This window comes from Arachis hypogaea, chromosome 11 (genome assembly GCF_003086295.3).
Source record: "Arachis hypogaea cultivar Tifrunner chromosome 11, arahy.Tifrunner.gnm2.J5K5, whole genome shotgun sequence".
Classification (NCBI taxonomy): Eukaryota; Viridiplantae; Streptophyta; class Magnoliopsida; order Fabales; family Fabaceae; genus Arachis; species Arachis hypogaea.
This window is the reverse complement of record NC_092046.1, coordinates 65,144,133-65,154,850: the sequence shown is the minus strand read 5'-3', so window position 1 is coordinate 65,154,850 and position 10,718 is coordinate 65,144,133. Positions and strand designations below refer to the sequence as shown.

General features: G+C 39.1%; 1 non-coding gene across 1 annotated transcript; it reads right to left on the bottom strand.

Annotated features, from left to right (window-relative positions):
- Window positions 1-481: 481 nt before the first annotated feature.
- On the bottom strand, window positions 482-589 carry LOC112725919 (small nucleolar RNA R71). Its single transcript, XR_003164998.1, has one exon. It is a non-coding gene; the product is annotated as a small nucleolar RNA R71 (small nucleolar RNA).
- Window positions 590-10,718: the final 10,129 nt, after the last annotated feature.

Here is a 10,718-nt window from a genome sequence, read left to right as displayed (position 1 = left end):
TGAAAGGACTCTGAAGAGGAAGCTAAGGGAAGCCAAAGCACAACTCTCTGGAGAAAATCTGACAGAAATTTTCGAAAAAGAAGGAGGCATGGCCGAAAATAATAATAATGCAAGGAAGATGCTTGGTGACTTTACTGCACCAAATTCTAATTTACATGGAAGAAGCATCTCAATCTCTGCCATTGGAGCAAACAATTTTGAGCTTAAACCTCAATTAGTTTCTCTGATGCAACAGAATTACAAGTTTCATGGACTTCCATCAGAAGATCCTTTTCAGTTCTTAACTGAATTCTTGCAGATCTGTGATACTGTTAAGATCAATGGGGTTGATCCCGAGGTCTACAGGCTTATGCTTTTCCCGTTTGCTGTAAGAGACAGAGCTAGAGTATGGTTGGACTCTCAACCTAAAGATAGCCTGAACTCTTGGGATAAGCTGGTCACGACCTTCTTAGCCAAGTACTTTCCTCCTCAAAAGCTTAGTAAGCTTAGAGTGGATGTTCAAACCTTCAGACAAAAGGAAGGTGAATCCCTCTATGAAGCTTGGGAGAGATACAAGGAACTGACCAAAAAGTGTCCTTCTGACATGCTTTCAGAATGGACCATCCTTGATATATTCTATGATGGTCTGTCTGAGCTATCAAAGATATCACTGGACCATTCTGCAGGTGGATCCATTCACCTTAAGAAAATGCCTGCTGATGTGCGAAAAATGATCCGACACAAAACTCACCGGCAAGTGCACCGGGTCGCATCAAGTAATAATAACTCACGTGAGTGAGGTCGATCCCACAGGGATTGATGGATCAAGCAACTTTAGTGGATGATTAGTTTAGTCAAGCTAACATTGAAGTGAGATTGGGTGAAACCTAAAGCAACAGAATGTAAATAACAAGGAATCATAAAGTGCAGAAAGTAAATTGCATTGAAACTTAAATTGCAAGAAAAGTAAATTGGCAAAATCTTAAATGACAAGAAAAGTAAATTGCATCAAATGTAAAGGGAATTAGGTGCAGAGAAATTAAAGAAAGCAAACAAGGAAGTGTAAATAGCAATCAAACAGAGAAGTAAAAGATGTAGCAGGTTCAACAGATTTGGAAAATCACTTGAAAAATCAAAACAGAAAGCAACTTGGCTCAATTGCAAAATCTGAACGAGAGGTTGAAGATCTCAGGGGTTGGATGAGACTAGAGACCAAGTCTAGATCTCAATTCCTTCCTTGATCCAACAGAGAATAATTGCAGAAGAAAATAGAGAGGAAAGCAGTAAAGAGAGTTTTGATTCAAATCACAATTCCTTCAAATTATGCAGCAAGTAAACAGAGAGAAATCTCAGAGGGAGAATGAAACAGAACACATTCAATTCTCCACCCAAGACTTAAAAACAAAGAAAAGAAAACTAAAGAGAGAGAGCTCTGTATTCCTAATGCTCCCTAGTGGAGCTCGCCTCCTCTAATAAAAATGAAACAGATGCCTATTTATAGGCATTTTTACAAAATGAAAATGAAATTTAAAACAAATTACAATTAAAATGAAATTTCTATTCTAACTATCTCTTGTGCCTTTGAGTGGTGTCAATTGGGCCCTTGCTCTTGATGGAATTGGGTTGATAGAGGCCTTGGTTGATTGCTCTTGGAGTTGGAGAGAGAACCAATGTGAACCGGGTTGTGAATCTTAAAAGCTTGAGTAAAAGTTTGAGTAAAAGTTTGAGTAAAAGTTTGAGGCAAACTTTTACTCAAACTTTTTACACCAGCTGCCCCATTCTTGCTGCTACCAACGTTTGAGCCAAAGTTTGGGGTCAAACTTTTGCTCAAACGTTGGCCCCCTAGTGCATGTGTGGGGTGCTACTTTGTCCTCTTGTCAACATTGCCAATTTCATGCCAACTATAGACTATTATATATGGTTGGAAAGCTCTGAATGTCAAATTTCTAACCCAATTGGAATCACCTCAATTGGACATCTACAACTCAAGTTATGTCCCTTTGAAGAGGACAAGGTCGCTGGCTTTGGTGTGCAGCGTTTGAGGTAAAGTTTGCCTCAAACGTGGTCGAAAACGCCAGTTCTGGAGGCTCAAACGCATTGTTCACCCCATACTATTATACATTCGTGGAAAGCCCTGGATGTCTACTTTCCAATGCCATTAGAAGCACATCATTTGGAGCTCTACAGCTCGAGTTATACTCCGTCGAAGGTGCAGAGGTCAGTTGGCCTCACTGCAGGTTGCCACCATGTTCGTTTATGCACATTTCGGGGCAGTTTTCTCCCTCAATTTTAGTGTCCACCATGCAGTGCCATATATGCCTGGAAAGCTCTTGATTCCTACTTTCCATTGCTTTTTGAATCACCTCATTTGGAGCTCTGTAGCTCAAGTTATTCTTGTTGGAAGTATGCCCCTTGTATGCCTTGTGGCGTGTGGCGCCAACGTTTGCCAAAAAGCTTGAGGCAAACATTGGCGCAAGCTTTTTCCTCCAGGGTGTAGGTTTTGTGATGTCAACGTTTGCCAAAAAGTTTGAGGCAAACGTTGGCTCAAGCTTTTCTCCCAAAAGTTTGAGCTAAAGTTTGAGGCAAACTTTTGCTCAAACTTTTTTCCTCTGGAGTGTTTTCAATTCTTCTAAAAGTTTGAGCTAAAGTTTGAGGCAAACTTTTGCTCAAACTTTTTGTTCTCTATTGCTCCTAGCCATTCCTTCTTTCTTCAACCTTCTTCCAAACTCTTTTCACCTATCATCAATCAACCAAACACATCAAAGCTTTGTCAAAATCATGAGTTTGTTATTCTTTCATAATATATGACAATTATAGCATAAAATCTCATGAAATTACATTAATTCATACATGGTTGATTGAATCAAAGGAAACATGAAAATCTACCCAATTGGCTTGCTTATGGCTCAAGAAAGTGCATAAAACCTATTGAAAACAAATGAAAAAGCATAGAAAAACATGACATGGTGACATGTCATCACAACACCAAACTTAAACCTTGCTTGTCCCCAAGCAAGAAAAGAATCATGCAATAGAGATTGACAATCCAAGGTAAGAAGAATAGCAACTCAATGTTCATGGTAAGCTAGTTTTCTAAGCATGCTATAATCACAAAAGAAATGTAAATGATTGATGCTTCCATCTAGCTCAATTTATGAAATCTTTCTCTTATATTTCTTCCTTGAAACAAGCTTTTGATTTTCTTATTTAGCTTCTCCTTTTGGGTGCTTTGCCCCATGAGTTGATAACAAAGCTACGACTTCTAAATGCTTTGTTTTCAAGTATTACCACTTGATACATAAGCACCACAAGCATTTGATTAGAGGACTTCATTAAGCTCATTTTTTTCTTTTCTTTTCTTGACTCTCTAATCATTGATGCTCAGAGCCTTGAGCTTTGAGGGAGTGCTTTTGTACTTTGAGCCTAACCTTGACTTCTAAATGTTTTGTTTTCAAGCATTTGGCTTGATACATAAACACCACAAATACTTAGCAAATAAATTGCTATTGGTACTCAGAGCCTTCAGCTTTCTCATTCTTTCCCTTTTTCTTTTCTTGCTTTAATTGTATTTGCCTCTTCAAGGTTTTCATGATTTTCAAAAGATTTCACAAAATGTCCTAGATGAAAACTTCAATTAAATAAAATCCAATGCAATTGAGCAACAATTAATCATACTAGCTTTCCAATACTTGTATGCACATGCTAAAATCTTCTTTAATGCCTTGTTTGTTTATGATCATGATACTTTGTTGCTTTTGAATTCACAAAACTCAAGTTGGTAATCATAATGACACAGCACCATATTGCAAATCAAGATTCAAGTTATGCTTTATTCATACACACATGTGAACAGAAAGGATGAAGACACTCATGCAATTTAAGTGCTAGAAACAAATGAGGAGAAAAGGAACTCTACAACCTTGTAGTTCATCTTCATTATTGTTGTCCTTTTTCCTCTATTCTTCCTCCTTCCCTTGCCAAACTCAGAATGCTTGCTCATCCTCAAGCAACAATTAGAACCATGGTTATGGGGCTAAGATGGATCATGAGTGTCTTACACAATGAAAAGTTAGTAGTACATGTGTTCTAAGCAAGCAAAATGACAGATAACAATCAAGGCACAAGAGACAGAGACATTGTGATTGCATATATAAGAAGGTGTGCACAATACATTGCATAAAAGATAAGTGACACACCAAACTTAGTGTGACACTTTCACTTGAAATCAATGCAAGTATCTTGTAAATATGGGAACCAAATTTTTGTTGCATAGCAATACCAAACTTAGAATGCAATCCTATGTCAATTTATTTGAATTAAAACAAAGCAAGTGAAACTGTTATTTGTTAAGTACAATCACCAAGCCAAGAATCTGTCATGTATAAAGCTCTCTTGGTAATGTATTAACAAACACAGTGAATAAGTAAACTAAAATGAAAGCATTAAAAACAAAGAATTAACTAAAGTAAACAGAGTAACACAATATCAAACCAAAAGAAAATTAACACTGCAAAGACATTATGGTTATGCAGACAAGTGGTGTTGCTGAATGCTTTGCATAGAAAAATAGGTGGCACACCAAACTTAGAATCTTGGTGTGTCGCTTTCATGTAAAATTGATGCAATCATCCATGAAGATGGAAAACAGTTTGTTGCAGGGCAACACCAAACTTAGAATGTAACCATATGCCAATTTATTGAATTTAAACAAAGCAAAGAACGAAAACAAAGCAGAGAAGAGAAATTATACCTATGGTTGATATGTTGTTCACTTTCTTCCTCTTCTTCCAGTTTGTTAAGAGGAATGACTTCAAGAGAGGAGAAGATTCAGCTATTACCCCCTGTCTTGGTCTCTCCTCAGCAAGCTTTCTTTTGTTAATGGCTTGATTGAGCTTGCTTGCTGGATCAGGGGGAGGATTGCTTGGAGTTGACCTTCTTTTCTTCATGAATATTGTCTTTTGTAGCTTGGTCACAATCCTATTCTTGGTGCTTTTGTTAATTGCCTTCACTTCCTTGAATTTACGACTTGGTTGCTGTGTGATTATTGGAGTTTTGTCTTCATCAAGAGTCTCTTGCAATGGTGGTTCTGTGGATTCTTCCTTCATGTACTTCTCTGCTTCACTTGAGTTTGGAATTCTTTGGTTGTCTTTCTCACTTTCTTGCTCTTCCACTTCCTCCCTTGCACCCAACATTTGACTTAATAGCTTTTTCATTGAGGAGGTTTGTTGATCTTCCCAACATTTCTTCATCTCCTCTTCATATTTTTCAATCATAGATTCAATTGTCGAGACTTTTTGGTCCAGGTGGGTTTGAGGAGGTTGTGAGTGTTCAGGTTCTTTTGTCACCTCAAGTGTAGTTTCATTTTCAACCACCTCATTCTTCATTAAAATTCCACTTGACTCAGTAGCCTCTTCCTCTTGTTTTTCCTCCTTCTTCATTGCACTTTCACTTGACATAAGGACCTTTTGTTCTTGTTTTTCCACTTCCTCTCCCACAGATTGATTTTTACTGTTTGATGGTTCTAAGTGTTTCCTTATGTTCTCCAGGTGCTCATTCGTCCTCTGACGGATGATTTCTTCCCTTTTCCAGGCTTTCATTGTCTCCTCCTCATATTTTTTGAACATGGACTCAAGCTTTGAAAGCCTTGAGTGGTTCATGGAAGTTTGTGTGGGTGGTGAATTTTGAAAGGGGCTTTCGGTTGAAGTATGGTCAAGTGATGATATCTTTGGATGAATATCATATGGAGCACTAGAATTCCCTTCCCAGCCACCATTAGAATCATGACTTGCATCATTTTGTGATGGAGGAAAATATCCCATATGATTTTCTTTCTCATCTTGTGGTTCTGAAGCATAGCTCCATGAATTGGAGTGCCCAGAATTTGAAGTTTCTTGGTGATATTCCCAACCACCATTAGAGATTGGTGATGGTGGGTGATATCCCATAAAATTTTGTTTGACAATAAGATGAGTTGAACTCCATTTGTATTTTGTAAACATCAATGAAATTTGAAATTCATGTCATAGAGAAAGAATTTCTTAGTGAGGCAATAACTCAAACACCTTGGTTTTAACTTAGAACAGAGAACAAAAATAAAGAAAATGCTTGATCTAGACTTCTCACCCACTTAATCATTGTTGATCTAAATCAATCCCCGGCAACGGCGCCAAAAATTTGATGTGCGGAAAACGATCCGACACAAAACTCACCGGCAAGTGCACCGGGTCGCATCAAGTAATAATAACTCACGTGAGTGAGGTCGATCCCACAGGGATTGATGGATCAAGCAACTTTAGTGGATGATTAGTTTAGTCAAGCTAACATTGAAGTGAGATTGGGTGAAACTTAAAGCAACAGAATGTAAATAACAAGGAATCATAAAGTGCAGAAAGTAAATTGCATTGAAACTTAAATTGCAAGAAAAGTAAATTGGCAAAATCTTAAATGACAAGAAAAGTAAATTGCATCAAATGTAAAGGGAATTGGGTGCAGAGAAATTAAAGAAAGCAAACAAGGAAGTGTAAATAGCAATCAAACAGAGAAGTAAAAGATGTAGCAGGTTCAACAGATTTGGAAAATCACTTGAAAAATCAAAACAGAAAGCAACTTGGCTCAATTGCAAAATCTGAACGAGAGGTTGAAGATCTCAGGGGTTGGATGAGACTAGAGACCAAGTCTAGATCTCAATTCCTTCCTTGATCCAACAGAGAATAATTGCAGAAGAAAATAGAGAGGAAAGCAGTAAAGAGAGTTTTGATTCAAATCACAATTCCTTCAAATTATGCAGCAAGTAAACAGAGAGAGATCTCAGAGGGAGAATGAAACAGAACACATTCAATTCTCCACCCAAGACTTAAAAACAAAGAAAAGAAAACTAAAGAGAGAGAGCTCTGTATTCCTAATGCTCCCTAGTGGAGCTCGCCTCCTCTAATAAAAATGAAACAGATGCCTATTTATAGGCATTTTTACAAAATGAAAATGAAATTCAAAAAAAATTACAATTAAAATGAAATTCCTATTCTAACTATCTCTTGTGCCTTTAAGTGGTGTCAATTGGGCCCTTGCTCTTGATGGAATTGGGTTGATAGAGGCCTTAGTTGATTGCTCTTGGAGTTGGAGAGAGAACCAATGTGAACCGGGTTGTGAATCTTAAAAGCTTGAGTAAAAGTTTGAGTAAAAGTTTGAGTAAAAGTTTGAGGCAAACTTTTACTCAAACTTTTTACACCAGCTGTCCCATTCTTGCTGCTACCAACGTTTGAGCCAAAGTTTGGGGTCAAACTTTTGCTCAAACGTTGGCCCCCGAGTGCATGTGTGGGGTGCTACTTTGTCCTCTTGTCAACGTTGCCAATTTCATGCCAACTATAGACTATTATATATGGTTGGAAAGCTCTAAATGTCAGCTTTCTAACCCAATTGGAATCATCTCAATTGGACATCTACAACTCAAGTTATGCCCCCTTTGAAGAGGACAAGGTCGCTGGCTTTGGTGTGCAGCGTTTTGAGGTAAAGTTTGCCTCAAACGTGGTCGAAAACGCCAGTTCTGGAGGCTCAAACGCATTGTTCACCCCATACTATTATATATCGTTGGAAAGCCCTGGATGTCTACTTTCCAATGCCGTTGAAAGCACATCATTTGGAGCTCTACAGCTCGAGTTATACTCCGTCGAAGGTGCAGAGGTCAGTTGGCCTCACTGCAGGTTGCCACCATGTTCGTTTATGCACATTTCGGGGCAGTTTTCTCCCTCAATTTTAGTGTCCACCATGCAGTGCCATATATGCCTGGAAAGCTCTTGATTCCTACTTTCCATTGCTTTTTGAATCACCTCATTTGGAGCTCTGTAGCTCAAGTTATTTTTGTTGGAAGTATGCCCCTTGTATGCCTTGTGGCGTGTGGCGCCAACGTTTGCCAAAAAGCTTGAGGCAAACGTTGGCGCAAGCTTTTTCCTCCAGGGTGTAGGTTTTGTGATGTCAACGTTTACCAAAAAGTTTGAGGCAAATGTTGGCTCAAGCTTTTCTCCCAAAAGTTTGAGCTAAAGTTTGAGGCAAACTTTTGCTCAAACTTTTTGTTCTCTATTGCTCCTAGCCATTCCTTCTTTCTTCAACCTTCTTCCAAACTCTTTTCACCTATCATCAATCAACCAAACACATCAAAGCTTTGCTCAAAATCATGAGTTTGTTATTCTTTCATAATATATGACAATTATAGCATAAAATCTCATGAAATTACATTAATTCATACATGGTTAATTGAATCAAAGGAAACATGAAAATATACCCAATTGGCTTGCTTATGGCTCAAGAAAGTGCATAAAACCTATTGAAAACAAATGAAAAAGTATAGAAAAACATGACATGGTGACATGTCATCACCTGCAGAAGCTCAAGAGCTCATTGACATGGTTGCAAATAACCAGTTCATGTACACTTCTGAAAGGAATCCTGTGAATAATGGGACGCCTATGAGGAAGGGAGTTCTTGAAATTGATACTCTGAATGCCATATTGGCTCAGAACAAAATATTGACTCAGCAAGTCAATATGATTTCTCAGAGTCTGAATGGAGTGCAAGCTGCATCCAACAGTACTCAAGAGGCATCTTCTGAAGAAGAAGCTTATGATCCTGAGAACCCTGCAATAGCAGAGGTGAATTACATGGGTGAACCCTATGGAAACACCTATAATCCATCATGGAGAAATCACCCAAATCTCTCATGGAAGGATCAACAAAAGCCTCAACAAGGTTTTAACAATGGTGGAAGAAACAGGTTTAGCAATAGCAAGCCTTTTCCATCATCCACTCAGCAAAAGACAGAGAGTTCTGAGCAGGATCCATCTAGCTTAGCAAACATAGTCTCTGATCTATCTAAGGCCACTCTAAGTTTCATGAATGAAACAAGATCCTCCATTAGAAATTTGGAGGCACAAGTGGGCCAGCTGAGTAAAAGAGTCACTGAAACCCCTCCTAGTACTCTCCCAAGCAATACAGAAGAGAATCCAAAGAGAGAGTGCAAAGCCATTGATTTAATCATCATGGCCGAACCTACAAGGGAGGAGGAGGACGTGAATCCTAGTGAGGAAGACCTCCTGGGACGTCCAGTGATCAACAAGGAGTTTTCCTCTGAGGAACCAAAGGAATCTGAGGCTCATCTAGAGACCATAGAGATTCCATTGAACCTCCTTATGCCCTTCATGAGCTCTGATGAGTATTCTTCTTCTGAAGAGAATGGGGATGTTACTGAAGAGCAAGTTGCAAAGTACCTTGGTGCAATCATGAAGCTGAATGCCAAATTATTTGGTAATGAGACTTGGGAAGATGAACCTCCCTTGCTCATCAATGAACTAAGTGATCTGGATCAACTGAGATTACCTCAGAAGAAACAGGATCCTGGAAAGTTCTTAATACCTTGTACCATAGGCACCATGACCTTTGAGAAGGCTCTATGTGATCTTGGATCAGGGATAAACCTCATGCCACTCTTTGTAATGGAGAAACTAGGAATCTTTGAGGTGCAAGCTGCCAAAATCTCATTAGAGATGGCAGACAACTCCAGAAAACAAGCTTATGGTCAAGTAGAGGACGTGCTAGTAAAGGTTGAAGGCCTTTACATCCTTGCTGATTTCATAATCCTGGATACTGGGAAGGATGAGGACGAATCCATCATCCTTGGAAGACCTTTCCTAGCCACAGTAAGAGCTATTATTGACGTGGACAGAGAAGAATTAGTCCTTCAACTGAATGAGAACAACCTTGTGTTTAAAACTCAAGGATCTCTTTCTGTAACCATAGAGAGGAAGCATGAAAAGCTTCTCTCACTGCAGAGTCAACCAAAGCCCCCACAGTCAAACTCTAAGTTTGGTGTTGGGAGGCCACAACCAAACTCTAAGTTTGGTGTTGAACCCCCACATTCAAACTCTAAGTTTGGTGTTGGGAGGTTCCAACAATGCTCTGAACATCTGTGAGGCTCCATGAGAGCTCACTGTCAAGCTATTGACATTAAAGAAGCGCTTGTTGGGAGGCAACCCAATGTTATCTAATTATATTTATTTATTTTCTATTGTTATTTTATGTTTTCTTTAGGTTGATGATCATGTGAAGTCACAAAAATTACTGAAAAATCAAAAACAGAATGAAAAATAGAATGAAAAACAGCACACCCTGGAGGAGAACAGTCTGGCGTTTAACGCCAGAAACAAGCATCAAGCTGGCGTTTAACGCCAGAAACAAGCATCTACCTGGCGTTAAACGCCAGAACAGAGAATGGAAGTGGCGTTTAACGCCAGAAATAGGCAGCAGTCTGGCGTTAAACGCTAGGATTGCATGTATAGGGCGTTTTTCATGTCTAAAGGGTACAGGGATCAAAAATCCTTGACACCTCAGGATCTGTGGACCCCACAGAATCCCCACCTAACCCTATTCTCTCCTCTTCAAACCTTTTCATAACTCTCTTTCCCAAATGCCCTTCACCAATCACTTAAATCACTCTTTCCCATCACCCCTCACCACTCACATCCATCTTCTCTTCCCCATAAACCCCACCTACCTTCAAATTCAAAATATTTTCCCTCCCAAACCCAACCCTAAATGGCCAAACCCTAAACCCCTCCCCACTTCTATATAAACCCCTCATTCCTTCTTCTATTTCACACAACACAACCCTATCTTCTTCCACTTGGCCGAAACCTACTCTCTCTCCCTCTCCTCCATTTCTCTTCTTCTTCTACTTCTTTCTTTCTTCTTTT